We start from the raw sequence: 21,310 nt of genomic DNA, 5'->3' as shown, positions 1-21,310 counted from the left end.
TCCGATAACAAAGAGAAAGAAGCTTTCTGAGAAACTTCTTCGTGTTCTGTGAAATCATCTCACAGAGTTACAGCTTTCCCCTCAAGAAGCCTTTCGCTAAGACAGTTCTTGTGGAATTGGCAAAGTGATATTTGGAAGCCCATAGAGGGCTATGGTGAAAAAGGAAATATCCTCAGATGAAATCTGGAAAGAAGCTTTCTGAGAAACTCCTTAGTGTTCTGTTAATTCATCGCACAGAGTTACATCTGTATTTCGTGGATCTCTTTGCTACCCTTATTTCTGTGGAATCTGAGAACAGATATTTCGGATCCCTTGGAAGACTATAGGGCCAAAGGAAATATCCTCCGATAACAAAGAGAAAGAAGCTTTCTGAGAAACTTCTTTGTGTTCTGTGAAATCATCTCACAGAGTTACAGCTGTCCCCTCAAGAAGCCTTTCGCTAAGACAGTTCTTGTGGAATTGGCAAAGTGATATTTGGAAGCCCATAGAGGACTATGGTGAAAAAGGAAATATCCTCCGTTGAAATGTGGAAAGAAGCTTTCTGACAAACTGCTTAGTGTTCTGTTAATTCATCTCACTGAGTTACATCTGTATTTCGTGGATCTCTTTGCTAGCCTTATTTCTGTGGAGTCTGAGGACAGATATTTCGGATCCCTTGGAAGACTATAGGGCCAAGGGAAATATCCTCCGATAACAAAGAGAAAGAAGCTTTCTGAGAAACTTCTTTGTGTTCTGTGAAATCATCTCACAGAGTTACAGCTTTCCCCTCAAGAAGCCTTTCGCTAAGACAGTTCTTGTGGAATTGGCAAAGTGATATTTGGAAGCCCATAGAGGGCTATGGTGAAAAAGGAAATATCCTCAGATGAAATCTGGAAAGAAGCTTTCTGAGAAACTGCTTAGTGTTCTGTTAATTCATCTCACAGAGTTACATCTGTATTTCGTGGATCTCTTTGCTAGCCTTATTTCTGTGGAATCTGAGAACAGATATTTCGGATCCCTTGGAAGACTATAGGGCCAAAGGAAATATCCTCCGATAACAAAGAGAAAGAAGCTTTCTGAGAAACTTCTTTGTGTTCTGTGAAATCATCTCACAGAGTTACAGCTTTCCCGTCAAGAAGCCTTTCGCTAAGACAGTTCTTGTGGAATTGGCAAAGTGATATTTGGAAGCCCATAGAGGGCTATGGTGAAAAAGGAAATATCCTCAGATGAAATCTGGAAAGAAGCTTTCTGAGAAACTGCTTAGTGTTCTGTTAATTCATCTCACAGAGTTACATCTGTATTTCGTGGATCTCTTTGCTAGCCTTATTTCCGTGGAATCTGAGAACAGATATTTCGGATCCCTTGGAAGACAATAGGGTCAAAGGAAATATCCTCCGATAACAAAGAGAAAAAAGCTTTCTGAGAAACTTCTTTGTGTTCTGTGAAATCATCTCACAGAGTTACAGCTTTCCCCTCAAGAAGCCTTTCGCTAAGACAGTTCTTGTGGAATTGGCAAAGTGATATTTGGAAGCCCATAGAGGGCTATGGTGAAAAAGGAAATATCCTCAGATGAAATCTGGAAAGAAGCTTTCTGAGAAACTGCTTAGTGTTCTGTTAATTCATCTCACGGAGTTACATCTGTATTTCGTGGATCTCTTTGCTAGCCTTATTTCTGTGGAATCTGAGAACAGATATTTCGGATCCCTTGGAAGACTATAGGGCCAAAGGAAATATCCTCCGATAACAAAGAGAAAGAAGCTTTCTGAGAAACTTCTTTGTGTTCTGTGAAATCATCTCACAGAGTTACAGCTTTCCCCTCAAGAAGCCTTTCGCTAAGACAGTTCTTGTGGAATTGGCAAAGTGATATTTGGAAGCCCATAGAGGACTATGGTGAAAAAGGAAATATCCTCCGTTGAAATGTGGAAAGAAGCTTTCTGAGAAACTGCTTAGTGTTCTGTTAATTCATCTCACTGAGTTACATCTGTGTTTCGTGGATCTCTTTGCTTGCCTTATTTCTGTGGAATCTGAGAACAGATATTTCGGATCCCTTGGAAGACTATAGGGCCAAATGAAATATCCTCGGATAACAAAGAGAAAGAAGCTTTCTGAGGAAATTGTTTGTGTTCTGTGAAATCATCTCACAGAGTTACAGCATTCCCCTCAAGAAGCCTTTCGCTAAGCCAGTTCTTGTGGAATTGGCAAAGTGATATTTGGAAGCCCCTAGAGGGCTATGGTGAAAAAGGAAATATCCTCACATGAAATCTGGAAAGAAGCTTTCTGAGAAACTGCTTAGTGTTCTGTTAATTCATCTCACAGAGTTACATCTGTATTTCGTGGATCTCTTTGCTAGCCTTATTTCTGTGGAATCTGAGAACAGATATTTCGGATCCCTTGGAAGACTATAGGGCCAAAGGAAATATCCTCCGATAACAAAGAGAAAGAAGCTTTCTGAGAAACTTCTTTGTGTTCTGTGAAATCATCTCACAGAGTTACAGCTTTCCCCTCAAGAAGCCTTTCGCTAAGACAGTTCTTGTGGAATTGGCAAAGTGATATTTGGAAGCCCATAGAGGGCTATGGTGAAAAAGGAAATATCCTCAGATGAAATCTGGAAAGAAGCTTTCTGAGAAACTGCTTAGTGTTCTGTTAATTCATCTCAAAGAGTTACATCTGTATTTCGTGGATCTCTTTGCTAGCCTTATTTCTGTGGAATCTGAGAACAGATATTTCGGATCCCTTGGAAGACTATAGGGCCAAAGGAAATATCCTCCGATAACAAAGAGAAAGAAGCTTTCTGAGAAACTTCTTTGTGTTCTTTGAAATCATCTCACAGAGTTACAGCTTTCCCCTCAAGAAGCCTTTCGCTAAGACAGTTCTTGTGGAATTGGCAAAGTGATATTTGGAAGCCCATAGAGGGCTATGGTGAAAAAAGAAATATCCTCAGATGAAATCTGGAAAGAAACTTTCTCAGAAACTGCTTAGTGTTCTGTTAATTCATCTCACAGAGTTACATCTGTATTTCGTGGATCTCTTTGCTAGCCTTATTTCTGTGGAATCTGAGAACAGATATTTCGGATCCCTTGGAAGACTATAGGGCCAAAGGAAATATCCTCCGATAACAAAGAGAAAGAAGCTTTCTGAGAAACTTCTTTGTGTTCTGGGAAATCATCTCACAGAGTTACAGCTTTCCCCTCAAGAAGCCTTTCGCTAAGACAGTTCTTGTGGAATTGGCAAAGTGATATTTGGAAGCCCATAGAGGGCTATGGTGAAAAAGGAAATATCCTCAGATGAAATCTGGAAAGACGCTTTCTGAGAAACTGCTTAGTGTTCTGTTAATTCATCTCACAGACTTACATCTGTATTTCGTGGATCTCTTTGCTAGCCTTTTTTCTGTGGAATCTGAGAACAGATATTTCGGATCCCTTGGAAGACTATAGGGCCAAAGGAAATATCCTCCGATAACAAAGAGAAAGAAGCTTTCTGAGAAACTTCTTTGTGTTCTGTGAAATCATCTCACAGAGTTACAGCTTTCCCCTCAAGAAGCCTTTCCCTAAGACAGTTCTTGTGGAATTGGCAAAGTGATATTTGGAAGCCCATAGAGGGCTATGGTGAAAAAGGAAATATCCTCAGAAGAAATCTGGAAAGAAGCTTTCTGAGAAACTGCTTAGTGTTCTGTTAATTCATCTCACATAGTTATATCTGTATTTCGTGGATCTCTTTGCTAGCCTTATTTCTGTGGAGTCTGAGAACAGATATTTCGGATCCCTTGGAAGACTATAGGGCCAAAGGAAATATCCTCCGATAACAAAGAGAAAGAAGCTTTCTGAGAAACTTCTTTGTGTTCTGTGAAATCATTTCACAGAGTTACAGCTTTCACCTCAAGAAGCCTTTCGCTAAGACAGTTCTTGCGGAATTGGCAAAGTGATATTTGGAAGCCCATAGAGGGCTATGGTGAAAAAGGAAATATCCTCAGATGAAATCTGGAAAGAAGCTTTCTGAGAAACTGCTTAGTGTTCTGTTAATTCATCTCACAGAGTTACATCTGTATTTCGTGGATCTCTTTGCTAGCCTTATTTCTGTGGAATCTGAGAACAGATATTTCGGATCCCTTGGAAGACTATAGGGCCAAAGGAAATATCCTCCGATAACAAAGAGAAAGAAGCTTTCTGAGAAACTTCTTTGTGTTCTGTGAAATCATCTCACAGAGTTACAGCTTTCCCCTCAAGAAGCCTTTCGCTAAGACAGTTCTTGTGGAATTCGCAAAGTGATATTTGGAAGCCCATAGAGGGCTATGGTGAAAAAGGAAATATCCTCAGATGAAATCTGGAAAGAAGCTTTCTGAGAAACTGCTTAGTGTTCTGTTAATTCATCTCACAGAGTTACATCTGTATTTCGTGGATCTCTTTGCTAGCCTTATTTCTGTGGTATCTGAGAACAGATATTTCGGATCCCTTGGAAGACTATAGGGCCAAAGGAAATATCCTCCGATAACAAACAGAAAGAAGCTTTCTGAGAAACTTCTTTGTGTTCTGTGAAATCATCTCACAGAGTTACAGCTTTCCCGTCAAGAAGCCTTTCGCTAAGACAGTTCTTGTGGAATTGGCAAAGTGATATTTGGAAGCCCATAGAGGACTATGGTGAAAAAGGAAATATCCTCCGTTGAAATGTGGAAAGAAGCTTTCTGAGAAACTGCTTAGTGTTCTGTTAATTCATCTCACTGAGTTACATCTGTATTTCGTGGATCTCTTTCCTTGCCTTATTTCTGTGGAATCTGAGAACAGATATTTCGGATCCCTTGGAAGACTATAGGGCCAAAGGAAATATCCTCCGATAACAAAGAGAAAGAAGCTTTCTGAGAAACTTCTTTGTGTTCTGTGAAATCATCTCACAGAGTTACAGCTTTCCCCTCAAGAAGCCTTTCGCTAAGACAGTTCTTGTGGAATTCGCAAAGTGATATTTGGAAGCCCATAGAAGGCTATGGTGAAAAAGGAAATATCCTCAGATGAAATCTGGAAAGAAGCTTTCTCAGAAACTGCTTAGTGTTCTGTTAATTCATCTCACAGAGTTACATCTGTATTTCGTGGATCTCTTTGCTAGCCTTATTTCTGTGGAATCTGAGAACAGATATTTCGGATCCCTTGGAAGACTATAGGGCCAAAGGAAATATCCTCCGATAACAAAGAGAAAGAAGCTTTCTGAGAAACTTCTTTGTGTTCTGTGAAATCATCTCACAGAGTTACAGCTTTCCCCTCAAGAAGCCTTTCGCTAAGACAGTTCTTGTGGAATTGGCAAAGTGATATTTGGAAGCCCATAGAGGGCTATGGTGAAAAAGGAAATATCCTCAGATGAAATCTTGAAAGAAGCTTTCTGAGAAACTGCTTAGTGTTCTGTTAATTCATCTCACAGAGTTACATCTGTATTTCGTGGATCTCTTTGCTAGCCTTATTTCTGTGGAATCTGAGAACAGATATTTCGGATCCCTTGGAAGACTATAGGGTCAAAGGAAATATCCTCCGATAACAAAGAGAAAGAAGCTTTCTGAGAAACTTCTTTGTGTTCTGTGAAATCATCTCACAGAGTTACAGCTTTCCCCTCAAGAAGCCTTTCGCTAAGACAGTTCTTGTGGAATTGGCAAAGTGATATTTGGAAGCCCATAGAGGGCTATGGTGAAAAAGGAAATATCCTCAGATGAAATCTGGAAAGAAGCTTTCTGAGAAACTGCTTAGTGTTCTGTTAATTCATCTCACGGAGTTACATCTGTATTTCGTGGATCTCTTTGCTAGCCTTATTTCTGTGGAATCTGAGAACAGATATTTCGGATCCCTTGGAAGACTATAGGGCCAAAGGAAATATCTTCCGATAACAAAGAGAAAGAAGCTTTCTGAGAAACTTCTTTGTGTTCTGTGAAATCATCTCACAGAGTTACAGCTTTCCCCTCAAGAAGCCTTTCGCTAAGACAGTTCTTGTGGAATTGGCAAAGTGATATTTGGAAGCCCATAGAGGACTATGGTGAAAAAGGAAATATCCTCCGTTGAAATGTGGAAAGAAGTTTTCTGAGAAACTGCTTAGTGTTCTGTTAATTCATCTCACTGAGTTACATCTGTATTTCGTGGATCTCTTTGCTAGCCTTATTTCTGTGGAATCTGAGAACAGATATTACGGATCCCTTGGAAGACTATAGGGCCAAATGAAATATCCTCGGATAACAAAGAGAAAGAAGCTTTCTGAGGAAATTCTTTGTGTTCTGTGAAATCATCTCACAGAGTTACAGCATTCCCCTCAAGAAGCCTTTCGCTAAGCCAGTTCTTGTGGAATTGGCAAAGTGATATTTGGAAGCCCCTAGAGGGCTATGGTGAAAAAGGAAATATCCTCACATGAAATCTGGAAAGAAGCTTTCTGAGAAACTGCTTAGTGTTCTGTTAATTCATCTCACAGAGTTACATCTGTATTTCGTGGATCTCTTTGCTAGCCTTATTTCTGTGGAATCTGAGAACAGATATTTCGGATCCCTTGGAAGACTATAGGGCCAAAGGAAATATCCTCCGATAACAAAGAGAAAGAAGCTTTCTGAGAAACTTCTTTGTGTTCTGTGAAATCATCTCACAGAGTTACAGCTTTCCCCTCAAGAAGCCTTTCGCTAAGACAGTTCTTGTGGAATTGGCAAAGTGATATTTGGAAGCCCATAGAGGGCTATGGTGAAAAAGGAAATATCCTCAGATGAAATCTGGAAAGAAGCTTTCTGAGAAACTGCTTAGTGTTCTGTTAATTCATCTCACAGAGTTACATCTGTATTTCGTGGATCTCTTTGCTAGCCTTATTTCTGTGGAATCTGAGAACAGATATTTCGGATCCCTTGGAAGACTATAGGGCCAAAGGAAATATCCTCCGATAACAAAGAGAAAGAAGCTTTCTGAGAAACTTCTTTGTGTTCTCTGAAATCATCTCACAGAGTTACAGCTTTCCCCTCAAGAAGCCTTTCGCTAAGACAGTTCTTGTGGAATTGGCAAAGTGATATTTGGAAGCCCATAGAGGGCTATGGTGAAAAAGGAAATATCCTCAGATGAAATCTGGAAAGAAACTTTCTCAGAAACTGCTTAGTGTTCTGTTAATTCATCTCACAGAGTTACATCTGTATTTCGTGGATCTCTTTGCTAGCCTTATTTCTGTGGAGTCTGAGAACAGATATTTCGGATCCCTTGGAAGACTATAGGGCCAAAGGAAATATCCTCCGATAACAAACAGAAAGAAGCTTTCTGAGAAACTTCTTTGTGTTCTGTGAAATCATCTCACAGCGTTACAGCTTTCCCCTCAAGAAGCCTTTCGCTAAGACAGTTCTTGTGGAATTGGCAAAGTGATATTTGGAAGCCCATAGAGGGCTATGGTGAAAAAGGAAATATCCTCAGATGAAATCTGGAAAGAAGCTTTCTGAGAAACTGCTTAGTGTTCTGTTAATTCATCTCACAGAGTTACATCTGTATTTCGTGGATCTCTTTGCTAGCCTTATTTCTGTGGAATCTGAGAACAGATATTTCGGATCCCTTGGAAGACTATAGGGCCAAAGGAAATATCCTCCGATAACAAAGAGAAAGAAGCTTTCTGAGAAACTTCTTTGTGTTCTGTGAAATCATCTCACAGAGTTACAGCTTTCCCCTCAAGAAGCCTTTCGCTAAGACAGTTCTTGTGGAATTGGCAAAGTGATATTTGGAAGCCCATAGAGGGCTATGGTGAAAAAGGAAATATCCTCAGATGAAATCTGGAAAGAAGCTTTCTCAGAAACTGCTTAGTGTTCTGTTAATTCATCTCACAGAGTTACATCTGTATTTCGTGGATCTCTTTGCTAGCCTTATTTCTGTGGAATCTGAGAACAGATATTTCGGATCCCTTGGAAGACTATAGGGCCAAAGGAAATATCCTCCGATAACAAAGAGAAAGAAGCTTTCTGAGAAACTTCTTTGTGTTCTGTGAAATCATTTCACAGAGTTACAGCTTTCACCTCAAGAAGCCTTTCGCTAAGACAGTTCTTGTGGAATTGGCAAAGTGATATTTGGAAGCCCATAGAGGGCTATGGTGAAAAAGGAAATATCCTCAGATGAAATCTGGAAAGAAGCTTTCTGAGAAACTGCTTAGTGTTCTGTTAATTCATCTCACAGAGTTACATCTGTATTTCGTGGATCTCTTTGCTAGCCTTATTTCTGTGGAATCTGAGAACAGATATTTCGGATCCCTTGGAAGACTATAGGGCCAAAGGAAATATCCTGCGATAGCAAAGAGAAAGAAGCTTTCTGAGAAACTTCTTTGTGTTCTGTGAAATCATCTCACAGAGTTACAGCTTTCCCCTCAAGAAGCCTTTCGCTAAGACAGTTCTTGTGGAATTCGCAAAGTGATATTTGGAAGCCCATAGAGGGCTATGGTGAAAAAGGAAATATCCTCAGATGAAATCTGGAAAGAAGCTTTCTGAGAAACTGCTTAGTGTTCTGTTAATTCATCTCACAGAGTTACATCTGTATTTCGTGGATCTCTTTGCTAGCCTTATTTCTGTGGAATCTGAGAACAGATATTTCGGATCCCTTGGAAGACTATAGGGCCAAAGGAAATATCCTCTGATAACAAAGAGAAAGAAGCTTTCTGAGAAACTTCTTTGTGTTCTGTGAAATCATCTCACAGAGTTACAGCTTTCCCCTCAAGAAGCCTTTCGCTAAGACAGTTCTTGTGGAATTGGCAAAGTGATATTTGGAAGCCCATAGAGGGCTATGGTGAAAAAGGAAATATCCTCAGATGAAATCTGGAAAGAAGCTTTCTGAGAAACTGCTTAGTGTTCTGTTAATTCATCTCACTGAGTTACATCTGTATTTCGTGGATCTCTTTGCTAGCCTTATTTCTGTGGAATCTGAGAACAGATATTTCGGATCCCTTGGAAGACTATAGGGCCAAAGGAAATATCCTCCGATAACAAACAGAAAGAAGCTTTCTGAGAAACTTCTTTGTGTTCTGTGAAATCATCTCACAGAGTTACAGCTTTCCCCTCAAGAAGCCTTTCGCTAAGACAGTTCTTGTTGAATTGGCAAAGTGATATTTGGAAGCCCATAGAGGGCTATGGTGAAAAAGGAAATATCCTCAGATGAAATCTGGAAAGAAGCTTTCTGAGAAACTGCTTAGTGTTCTGTTAATTCATCTCACTGAGTTACATCTGTATTTCGTGGATCTCTTTGCTAGCCTTATTTCTGTGGAATCTGAGAACAGATATTTCGGATCCCTTGGAAGACTATAGGGCCAAAGGAAATATCCTCTGATAACAAAGAGAAAGAAGCTTTCTGAGAAACTTCTTTGTGTTCTGTGAAATCATCTCACAGAGTTACAACTTTCCCGTCAAGAAGCCTTTCGCTAAGACAGTTCTTGTGGAATTGGCAAAGTGATATTTGGAAGCCCATAGAGGACTATGGTGAAAAAGGAAATATCCTCCGTTGAAATGTGGAAAGAAGCTTTCTGAGAAACTGCTTAGTGTTCTGTTAATTCATCTCACTGAGTTACATCTGTATTTCGTGGATCTCTTTGCTTGCCTTATTTCTGTGGAATCTGATAACAGATATTTCGGATCCCTTGGAAGACTATAGGGCCAAATGAAATATCCTCGGATAACAAAGGGAAAGAAGCTTTCTGAGGAAATTCTTTGTGTTCTGTGAAATCATCTCACAGAGTTACAGCATTCCCCTCAAGAAGCCTTTCGCTAAGACAGTTCTTGTGGAATTGGCAAAGTGATATTTGGAAGCCCAAAGAGGGGTCTGGTGAAAAAGGAAATATCCTCAGATGAAATCTGGAAAGAATCTTTCTGAAAAACTGCTTAGTGTTCTGTTATTTCATCTCACATAGTTATATCTGTATTTCGTGGATCTCTTTGCTAGCCTTATTTCTGTGGAGTCTGAGGACAGATATTTCGGATCCCTTGGAAGACTATAGGGCCAAGGGAAATATCCTCCGATAACAAAGAGAAAGAAGCTTTCTGAGAAACTTCTTTGTGTTCTGTGAAATCATCTCACAGAGTTACAGCTTTCCCCTCAAGAAGCCTTTCGCTAAGACAGTTCTTGTGGAATTGGCAAAGTGATATTTGGAAGCCCATAGAGGGCTATGGTGAAAAAGGAAATATCCTCAGATGAAATCTGGAAAGAAGCTTTCTAAGAAACTGCTTAGTGTTCTGTTAATTCATCTCACAGAGTTACATCTGTATTTCGTGGATCTCTTTGCTAGCCTTATTTCTGTGGAATCTGAGAACAGATATTTCGGATCCCTTGGAAGACTATAGGGCCAAAGGAAATATCCTCCGATAACAAAGAGAAAGAAGCTTTCTGAGAAACTTCTTTGTGTTCTGTGAAATCATCTCACAGAGTTACAGCTTTCCCCTCAAGAAGCCTTTCGCTAAGACAGTTCTTGTTGAATTGGCTAAGTGATATTTGGAAGCCCATAGAGGGCTATGGTGAAAAAGGAAATATCCTCAGATGAAATCTGGAAAGAAGCTTTCTGAGAAACTGCTTAGTGTTCTGTTAATTCATCTCACAGAGTTACATCTGTATTTCGTGGATCTCTTTGCTAGCCTTATTTCTGTGGAATCTGAGAACAGATATTTCGGATCCCTTGGAAGACTATAGGGCCAAAGGAAATATCCTCTGATAACAAAGAGAAAGAAGCTTTCTGAGAAACTTCTTTGTGTTCTGTGAAATCATCTCACAGAGTTACAGCTTTCCCGTCAAGAAGCCTTTCGCTAAGACAGTTCTTGTGGAATTGGGAAAGTGATATTTGGAAGCCCATAGAGGACTATGGTGAAAAAGGAAATATCCTCCGTTGAAATGTGGAACGAAGCTTTCTGAGAAACTGCTTAGTGTTCTGTTAATTCATCTCACTGAGTTACATCTGTATTTCGTGGATCTCTTTGCTAGCCTTATTTCTGTGGAGTCTGAGGACAGATATTTCGGATCCCTTGGAAGAATATAGGGCCAAGGGAAATATCCTCCGATAACAAAGAGAAAGAAGCTTTCTGAGAAACTTCTTTGTGTTCTGTGAAATCATCTCACAGAGTTACAGCTTTCCCCTCAAGAAGCCTTTCGCTAAGACAGTTCTTGTGGAATTGGCAAAGTGATATTTGGAAGCCCATAGAGGGCTATGGTGAAAAAGGAAATATCCTCAGATGAAATCTGGAAAGAAGCTTTCTGAGAAACTGCTTAGTGTTCTGTTAATTCATCTCACAGAGTTACATCTGTATTTCGTGGATCTCTTTGCTAGCCTTATTTCTGTGGAATCTGAGAACAGATATTTCGGATCCCTTGGAAGACTATAGGGCCAAAGGAAATATCCTCCGATAACAAAGAGAAAGAAGCTTTCTGAGAAACTTCTTTGTGTTCTGTGAAATCATCTCACAGAGTTACAGCTTTCCCCTCAAGAAGCCTTTCGCTAAGACAGTTCTTGTGGAATTTGCAAAGTGATATTTGGAAGCCCATAGAGGGCTATGGTGAAAAAGGAAATATCCTCAGATGAAATCTGGAAAGAAACTTTCTCAGAAACTGCTTAGTGTTCTGTTAATTCATCTCACAGAGTTACATCTGTATTTCGTGGATCTCTTTGCTAGCCTTATTTCTGTGGAATCTGAGAACAGATATTTCGGATCCCTTGGAAGACTATAGGGCCAAAGGAAATATCCTCGGATAACAAAGAGAAAGAAGCTTTCTGAGAAACTTCTTTGTGTTCTGTGAAATCATCTCACAGAGTTACAGCTTTCCCCTCAAGAAGCCTTTCGCTAAGACAGTTCTTGTGGAATTGGCAAAGTGATATTTGGAAGCCCATAGAGGGCTATGGTGAAAAAGGAAATATCCTCAGATGAAATCTTAAAAGAAGCTTTCTGAGAAACTGCTTAGTGTTCTGTTAATTCATCTCACAGAGTTACATCTGTATTTCGTGGATCTCTTTGCTAGCCTTATTTCTGTGGAATCTGAGAACAGATATTTCGGATCCCTTGGAAGACAAAAGGGTCAAAGGAAATATCCTCCGATAACAAAGAGAAAAAAGCTTTCTGAGAAACTTCTTTGTGTTCTGTGAAATCATCTCACAGAGTTACAGCTTTCCCCTCAAGAAGCCTTTCGCTAAGACAGTTCTTGTGGAATTGGCAAAGTGATATTTGGAAGCCCATAGAGGGCTATGGTGAAAAAGGAAATATCCTCAGATGAAATCTGGAAAGAAGCTTTCTGAGAAACTGCTTAGTGTTCTGTTAATTCATCTCACGGAGTTACATCTGTATTTCGTGGATCTCTTTGCTAGCCTTATTTCTGTGGAATCTGAGAACAGATATTTCGGATCCCTTGGAAGACTATAGGGCCAAAGGAAATATCCTCCGATAACAAAGAGAAAGAAGCTTTCTGAGAAACTTCTTTGTGTTCTGTGAAATCATCTCACAGAGTTACAGCTTTCCCCTCAAGAAGCCTTTCCCTAAGACAGTTCTTGTGGAATTGGCAAAGTGATATTTGGAAGCCCATAGAGGACTATGGTGAAAAAGGAAATATCCTCCGTTGAAATGTGGAAAGAAGCTTTCTGAGAAACTGCTTAGTGTTCTGTTAATTCATCTCACTGAGTTACATCTGTGTTTCGTGGATCTCTTTGCTTGCCTTATTTCTGTGGAATCTGAGAACAGATATTTCGGATCCCTTGGAAGACTATAGGGCCAAATGAAATATCCTCGGATAACAAAGAGAAAGAAGCTTTCTGAGGAAATTGTTTGTGTTCTGTGAAATCATCTCACAGAGTTACAGCATTCCCCTCAAGAAGCCTTTCGCTAAGCCAGTTCTTGTGGAATTGGCAAAGTGATATTTGGAAGCCCCTAGAGGGCTATGGTGAAAAAGGAAATATCCTCAGATGAAATCTGGAAAGAAGCTTTCTGAGAAACTGCTTAGTGTTCTGTTAATTCATCTCACAGAGTTACATCTGTATTTCGTGGATCTCTTTGCTAGCCTTATTTCTGTGGAATCTGAGAACAGATATTTCGGATCCCTTGGAAGACTATAGGGCCAAAGGAAATATCCTCCGATAACAAAGAGAAAGAAGCTTTCTGAGAAACTTCTTTGTGTTCTGTGAAATCATCTCACAGAGTTACAGCTTTCCCCTCAAGAAGCCTTTCGCTAAGACAGTTCTTGTGGAATTGGCAAAGTGATATTTGGAAGCCCATAGAGGGCTATGGTGAAAAAGGAAATATCCTCAGATGAAATCTGGAAAGAAGCTTTCTGAGAAACTGCTTAGTGTTCTGTTAATTCATCTCACAGAGTTACATCTGTATTTCGTGGATCTCTTTGCTAGCCTTATTTCTGTGGAATCTGAGAACAGATATTTCGGATCCCTTTCAAGACTATAGGGCCAAAGGAAATATCCTCCGATAACAAAGAGAAAGAAGCTTTCTGAGAAACTTCTTTGTGTTCTGTGAAATCATCTCACAGAGTTACAGCTTTCCCCTCAAGAAGCCTTTCGCTAAGACAGTTCTTGTGGAATTGGCAAAGTGATATTTGGAAGCCCATAGAGGGCTATGGTGAAAAAAGAAATATCCTCAGATGAAATCTGGAAAGAAACTTTCTCAGAAACTGCTTAGTGTTCTGTTAATTCATCTCACAGAGTTACATCTGTATTTCGTGGATCTCTTTGCTAGCCTTATTTCTGTGGAATCTGAGAACAGATATTTCGGATCCCTTGGAAGACTATAGGGCCAAAGGAAATATCCTCCGATAACAAAGAGAAAGAAGCTTTCTGAGAAACTTCTTTGTGTTCTGGGAAATCATCTCACAGAGTTACAGCTTTCCCCTCAAGAAGCCTTTCGCTAAGACAGTTCTTGTGGAATTGGCAAAGTGATATTTGGAAGCCCATAGAGGGCTATGGTGAAAAAGGAAATATCCTCAGATGAAATCTAGAAAGACGCTTTCTGAGAAACTGCTTAGTGTTCTGTTAATTCATCTCACAGACTTACATCTGTATTTCGTGGATCTCTTTGCTAGCCTTTTTTCTGTGGAATCTGAGAACAGATATTTCGGATCCTTTGGAAGACTATATGGCCAAAGGAAATATCCTCCGATAACAAAGAGAAAGAAGCTTTCTGAGAAACTTCTTTGTGTTCTGCGAAATCATCTCACAGAGTTACAGCTTTCCCCTCAAGAAGCCTTTCCCTAAGACAGTTCTTGTGGAATTGGCAAAGTGATATTTGGAAGCCCATAGAGGGCTATGGTGAAAAAGGAAATATCCTCAGAAGAAATCTGGAAAGAAGCTTTCTGAGAAACTGCTTAGTGTTCTGTTAATTCATCTCACATAGTTATATCTGTATTTCGTGGATCTCTTTGCTAGCCTTATTTCTGTGGAGTCTGAGAACAGATATTTCGGATCCCTTGGAAGACTATAGGGCCAAAGGAAATATCCTCCGATAACAAAGAGAAAGAAGCTTTCTGAGAAACTTCTTTGTGTTCTGTGAAATCATTTCACAGAGTTACAGCTTTCACCTCAAGAAGCCTTTCGCTAAGACAGTTCTTGTGGAATTGGCAAAGTGATATTTGGAAGCCCATAGAGGGCTATGGTGAAAAAGGAAATATCCTCAGATGAAATCTGGAAAGAAGCTTTCTGAGAAACTGCTTAGTGTTCTGTTAATTCATCTCACAGAGTTACATCTGTATTTCGTGGATCTCTTTGCTAGCCTTATTTCTGTGGAATCTGAGAACAGATATTTCGGATCCCTTGGAAGACTATAGGGCCAAAGGAAATATCCTCCGATAACAAAGAGAAAGAAGCTTTCTGAGAAACTTCTTTGTGTTCTGTGAAATCATCTCACAGAGTTACAGCTTTCCCCTCAAGAAGCCTTTCGCTAAGACAGTTCTTGTGGAATTCGCAAAGTGATATTTGGAAGCCCATAGAGGGCTATGGTGAAAAAGGAAATATCCTCAGATGAAATCTGGAAAGAAGCTTTCTGAGAAACTGCTTAGTGTTCTGTTAATTCATCTCACAGAGTTACATCTGTATTTCGTGGATCTCTTTGCTAGCCTTATTTCTGTGGTATCTGAGAACAGATATTTCGGATCCCTTGGAAGACTATAGGGCCAAAGGAAATATCTTCCGATAACAAAGAGAAAGAAGCTTTCTGAGAAACTTCTTTGTGTTCTGTGAAATCATCTCACAGAGTTACAGCTTTCCCCTCAAGAAGCCTTTCGCTAAGACAGTTCTTGTGGAATTGGCAAAGTGATATTTGGAAGCCCATAGAAGACTATGGTGAAAAAGGAAATATCCTCCGTTGAAATGTGGAAAGAAGTTTTCTGAGAAACTGCTTAGTGTTCTGTTAATTCATCTCACTGAGTTACATCTGTATTTCGTGGATCTCTTTGCTAGCCTTATTTCTGTGGAATCTGAGAACAGATATTACGGATCCCTTGGAAGACTATAGGGCCAAATGAAATATCCTCGGATAACAAAGAGAAAGAAGCTTTCTGAGGAAATTCTTTGTGTTCTGTGAAATCATCTCACAGAGTTACAGCATTCCCCTCAAGAAGCCTTTCGCTAAGCCAGTTCTTGTGGAATTGGCAAAGTGATATTTGGAAGCCCCTAGAGGGCTATGGTGAAAAAGGAAATATCCTCACATGAAATCTGGAAAGAAGCTTTCTGAGAAACTGCTTAGTGTTCTGTTAATTCATCTCACAGAGTTACATCTGTATTTCGTGGATCTCTTTGCTAGCCTTATTTCTGTGGAATCTGAGAACAGATATTTCGGATCCCTTGGAAGACTATAGGGCCAAAGGAAATATCCTCCGATAACAAAGAGAAAGAAGCTTTCTGAGAAACTTCTTTGTGTTCTGTGAAATCATCTCACAGAGTTACAGCTTTCCCCTCAAGAAGCCTTTCGCTAAGACAGTTCTTGTGGAATTGGCAAAGTGATATTTGGAAGCCCATAGAGGGCTATGGTGAAAAAGGAAATATCCTCAGATGAAATCTGGAAAGAAGCTTTCTGAGAAACTGCTTAGTGTTCTGTTAATTCATCTCACAGAGTTACATCTGTATTTCGTGGATCTCTTTGCTAGCCTTATTTCTGTGGAATCTGAGAACAGATATTTCGGATCCCTTGGAAGACTATAGGGCCAAAGGAAATATCCTCCGATAACAAAGAGAAAGAAGCTTTCTGAGAAACTTCTTTGTGTTCTGTGAAATCATCTCACAGAGTTACAGCTTTCCCCTCAAGAAGCCTTTCGCTAAGACAGTTCTTGTGGAATTGGCAAAGTGATATTTGGAAGCCCATAGAGGGCTATGGTGAAAAAGGAAATATCCTCAGATGAAATCTGGAAAGAAACTTTCTCAGAAACTGCTTAGTGTTCTGTTAATTCATCTCACAGAGTTACATCTGTATTTCGTGGATCTCTTTGCTAGCCTTATTTCTGTGGAATCTGAGAACAGATATTTCGGATCCCTTGGAAGACTATAGGGCCAAAGGAAATATCCTCCGATAACAAAGAGAAAGAAGCTTTCTGAGAAACTTCTTTGTGTTCTGTGAAATCATCTCACAGAGTTACAGCTTTCCCCTCAAGAAGCCTTTCGCTAAGACAGTTCTTGTGGAATTGGCAAAGTGATATTTGGAAGCCCATAGAGGGCTATGGTGAAAAAGGAAATATCCTCAGATGAAATCTGGAAAGAAGCTTTCTGAGAAACTGCTTAGTGTTCTGTTAATTCATCTCACAGACTTACATCTGTATTTCGTGGATCTCTTTGCTAGCCTTTTTTCTGTGGAATCTGAGAACAGATATTTCGGATCCTTTGGAAGACTATAGGGCCTAAGGAAATATCCTCCGATAACAAAGAGAAAGAAGCTTTCTGAGAAACTTCTTTGTGTTCTGTGAAATCATCTCACAGAGTTACAGCTTTCCCCTCAAGAAGCCTTTCCCTAAGACAGTTCTTGTGGAATTGGCAAAGTGATATTTGGAAGCCCATAGAGGGCTATGGTGAAAAAGGAAATATCCTCAGAAGAAATCTGGAAAGAAGCTTTCTGAGAAACTGCTTAGTGTTCTGTTAATTCATCTCACATAGTTATATCTGTATTTCGTGGATCTCTTTGCTAGCCTTATTTCTGTGGAGTCTGAGAACAGATATTTCGGATCCCTTGGAAGACTATAGGGCCAAAGGAAATATCCTCCGATAACAAAGAGAAAGAAGCTTTCTGAGAAACTTCTTTGTGTTCTGTGAAATCATCTCACAGAGTTACAGCTTTCCCCTCAAGAAGCCTTTCGCTAAGACAGTTCTTGTGGAATTGGCAAAGTGATATTTGGAAGCCCATAGAGGACTATGGTGAAAAAGGAAATATCCTCCGTTGAAATGTGGAAAGAAGCTTTCTGAGAAACTGCTTAGTGTTCTGTTAATTCATCTCACTGAGTTACATCTGTATTTCGTGGATCTCTTTGCTTGCCTTATTTCTGTGGAATCTGAGAACAGATATTTCGGATCCCTTGGAAGACTATAGGGCCAAAGGAAATATCCTCCGATAACAAAGAGAAAGAAGCTTTCTGAGAAACTTCTTTGTGTTCTGTGAAATCATTTCACAGAGTTACAGCTTTCACCTCAAGAAGCCTTTCGCTAAGACAGTTCTTGTGGAATTGGCAAAGTGATATTTGGAAGCCCATAGAGGGCTATGGTGAAAAAGGAAATATCCTCAGATGAAATCTGGAAAGAAGCTTTCTGAGAAACTGCTTAGTGTTCTGTTAATTCATCTCACAGAGTTACATCTGTATTTCGTGGATCTCTTTGCTAGCCTTATTTCTGTGGAATCTGAGAACAGATATTTCGGATCCCTTGGAAGACTATAGGGCCAAAGGAAATATCCTCCGATAACAAAGAGAAAGAAGCTTTCTGAGAAACTTCTTTGTGTTCTGTGAAATCATCTCACAGAGTTACAGCTTTCCCCTCAAGAAGCCTTTCGCTAAGACAGTTCTTGTGGAATTCGCAAAGTGATATTTGGAAGCCCATAGAGGGCTATGGTGAAAAAGGAAATATCCTCAGATGAAATCTGGAAAGAAGCTTTCTGAGAAACTGCTTAGTGTTCTGTTAATTCATCTCACAGAGTTACATCTGTATTTCGTGGATCTCTTTGCTAGCCTTATTTCTGTGGAATCTGAGAACAGATATTTCGGATCCCTTGGAAGACTATAGGGCCAAAGGAAATATCCTCCGATAACAAAGAGAAAGAAGCTTTCTGAGAAACTTCTTTGTGTTCTGTGAAATCATCTCACAGAGTTACAGCTTTCCCCTCAAGAAGCCTTTCGCTAAGACAGTTCTTGTGGAATTGGCAAAGTGATATTTGGAAGCCCATAGAGGACTATGGTGAAAAAGGAAATATCCTCCGTTGAAATGTGGAAAGAAGCTTTCTGAGAAACTGCTTAGTGTTCTGTTAATGCATCTCACTGAGTTACATCTGTATTTCGTGGATCTCTTTCCTTGCCTTATTTCTGTGGAATCTGAGAACAGATATTTCGGATCCCTTGGAAGACTATAGGGCCAAAGGAAATATCCTCCGATAACAAAGAGAAAGAAGCTTTCTGAGAAACTTCTTTGTGTTCTGTGAAATCATCTCACAGAGTTACAGCTTTCCCCTCAAGAAGCCTTTCGCTAAGACAGTTCTTGTGGAATTCGCAAAGTGATATTTGGAAGCCCATAGAAGGCTATGGTGAAAAAGGAAATATCCTCAGATGAAATCTGGAAAGAAGCTTTCTGAGAAACTGCTTAGTGTTCTGTTAATTCATCTCACAGAGTTACATCTGTATTTCGTGGATCTCTTTGCTAGCCTTATTTCTGTGGAATCTGAGAACAGATATTTCGGATCCCTTGGAAGACTATAGGGCCAAAGGAAATATCCTCCGATAACAAAGAGAAAGAAGCTTTCTGAGAAACTTCTTTGTGTTCTGTGAAATCATCTCACAGAGTTACAGCTTTCCCCTCAAGAAGCCTTTCGCTAAGACAGTTCTTGTGGAATTGGCAAAGTGATATTTGGAAGCCCATAGAGGGCTATGGTGAAAAAGGAAATATCCTCAGATGTAATCTGGAAAGAAGCTTTCTGAGAAACTGCTTAGTGTTCTGTTAATTCATCTCACAGAGTTACATCTGTATTTCGTGGATCTCTTTGCTAGCCTTATTTCTGTGGAATCTGAGAACAGATATTTCGGATCCCTTGGAAGACTATAGGGCCAAAGGAAATATCCTCCGATAACAAAGAGAAAGAAGCTTTCGGAGAAACTTCTTTGTGTTCTGTGAAATCATCTCACAGAGTTACAGCTTTCCCCTCAAGAATCCTTTCGCTAAGACAGTTCTTGTGGAATTGGCAAAGTGATATTTGGAAGCCCATAGAGGGCTATGGTGAAAAAGGAAATATCCTCAGATGAAATCTGGAAAGAAGCTTTCTGAGAAACTGCTTAGTGTTCTGTTAATTCATCTCACAGACTTACGTCTGTATTTCGTGGATCTCTTTGCTAGCTTTATTTCTGTGGAATCTGAGAACAGATATTTCGGATCCCTTGGAAGACTATAGGGCCAAAGGAAATATCCTCTGATAACAAAGAGAAAGAAGCTTTCTGAGAAACTTCTTTGTGTTCTGTGAAATCATCTAACAGAGTTACAGCTTTCCCCTCAAGAAGCCTTTCGCTAAGACAGTTCTTGTGGAATTGGCAAAGTGATATTTGGAAGCCCATAGAGGACTATGGGGAAAAGGAAATATCCTCCGTTGAAATGTGGAAAGAAGCTTTCTGAGAAACTGCTTAGTGTTCTGTTAATTCATCTCACTGAGTTACATCTGTATTTCGTGGATCTCTTTGCTTGCCTTATTTCTGTGGAATCTGATAACAGATATTTCGGATCCCTTGGAAGACTATAGGGCCAAATGAAATATCCTCGGATAACAAAGGGAAAGAAGCTTTCTGAGGAAATTCTTTGTGTTGTGTGAAATCATCTCACAGAGTTACAGCTTTCCCCTCAAGAAGCCTTTCGCTAAGACAGTTCTTGTGGAATTGGCAAAGTGATATTTGGAAGCCCAAAGAGGGCTCTGGTGAAAAAGGAAATATCCTCAGATGAAATCTGGAAAGAATCTTTCTGAGAAACTGCTTAGTGTTCTGTTAATTCATCTCACATAGTTATATCTGTATTTCGTGGATCTCTTTGCTAGCCTTATTTCTGTGGAGTCTGAGAACAGATATTTCGGATCCCTTGGAAGACTATAGGGCCAAGGGAAATATCCTCCGATAACAAAGAGATAGAAGCTTTCTGAGAAACTTCTTTGTGTTCTGTGAAATCATCTCACAGAGTTACAGCTTTCCCCTCAAGAAGCCTTTCGCTAAGACAGTTCTTGTGGAATTGGCAAAGTGATATTTGGAAGCCCATAGAGGGCTATGGTGAAAAAGGAAATATCCTCAGATGAAATCTGGAAAGAAGCTTTCTGAGAAACTGCTTAGTGTTCTGTTAATTCATTCATCTCACAGAGTTACATCTGTATTTCGTGGATCTCTTTGCTAGCCTTATTTCTGTGGAATCTGAGAACAGATATTTCGGATCCCTTGGAAGACTATAGGGCCAAAGGAAATATCCTCCGATAACAAAGAGAAAGAAGCTTTCTGAGAAACTTCTTTGTGTTCTGTGAAATCATCTCACAGAGTTACAGCTTTCCCCTCAAGAAGCCTTTCGCTAAGACAGTTCTTGTGGAATTGGCAAAGTGATATTTGGAAGCCCATAGAGGGCTATGGTGAAAAAGGAAATATCCTCAGATGAAATCTGGAAAGAAACTTTCTCAGAAACTGCTTAGTGTTCTGTTAATTCATCTCACAGAGTTACATCTGTATTTCTTGGATCTCTTTGCTAGCCTTATTTCTGTGGAATCTGAGAACAGATATTTCGGATCCCTTGGAAGACTATAGGGCCAAAGGAAATATCCTCCGATAACAAAGAGAAAGAAGCTTTCTGAGAAACTTCTTTGTGTTCTGTGAAATCATCTCACAGAGTTACAGCTTTCCCCTCAAGAAGCCTTTCGCTAAGACAGTTCTTGTGGAATTGGCAAAGTGATATTTGGAAACCCATAGAGGGCTATGGTGAAAAAGGAAATATCCTCAGATGAAATCTTGAAAGAAGCTTTCTGAGAAACTGCTTAGTGTTCTGTTAATTCATCTCACAGAGTTACATCTGTATTTCGTGGATCTCTTTGCTAGCCTTATTTCTGTGGAATCTGAGAACAGATATTTCGGATCCCTTGGAAGACTATAGGGTCAAAGGAAATATCCTCCGATAAAAAAGAGAAAGAAGCTTTCTGAGAAACTTCTTT

This window comes from Macaca nemestrina, chromosome 13, assembly GCF_043159975.1.
Source record: "Macaca nemestrina isolate mMacNem1 chromosome 13, mMacNem.hap1, whole genome shotgun sequence".
NCBI lineage: Eukaryota > Metazoa > Chordata > Mammalia > Primates > Cercopithecidae > Macaca > Macaca nemestrina.
Note: the sequence above shows the minus strand (reverse complement) of the source record.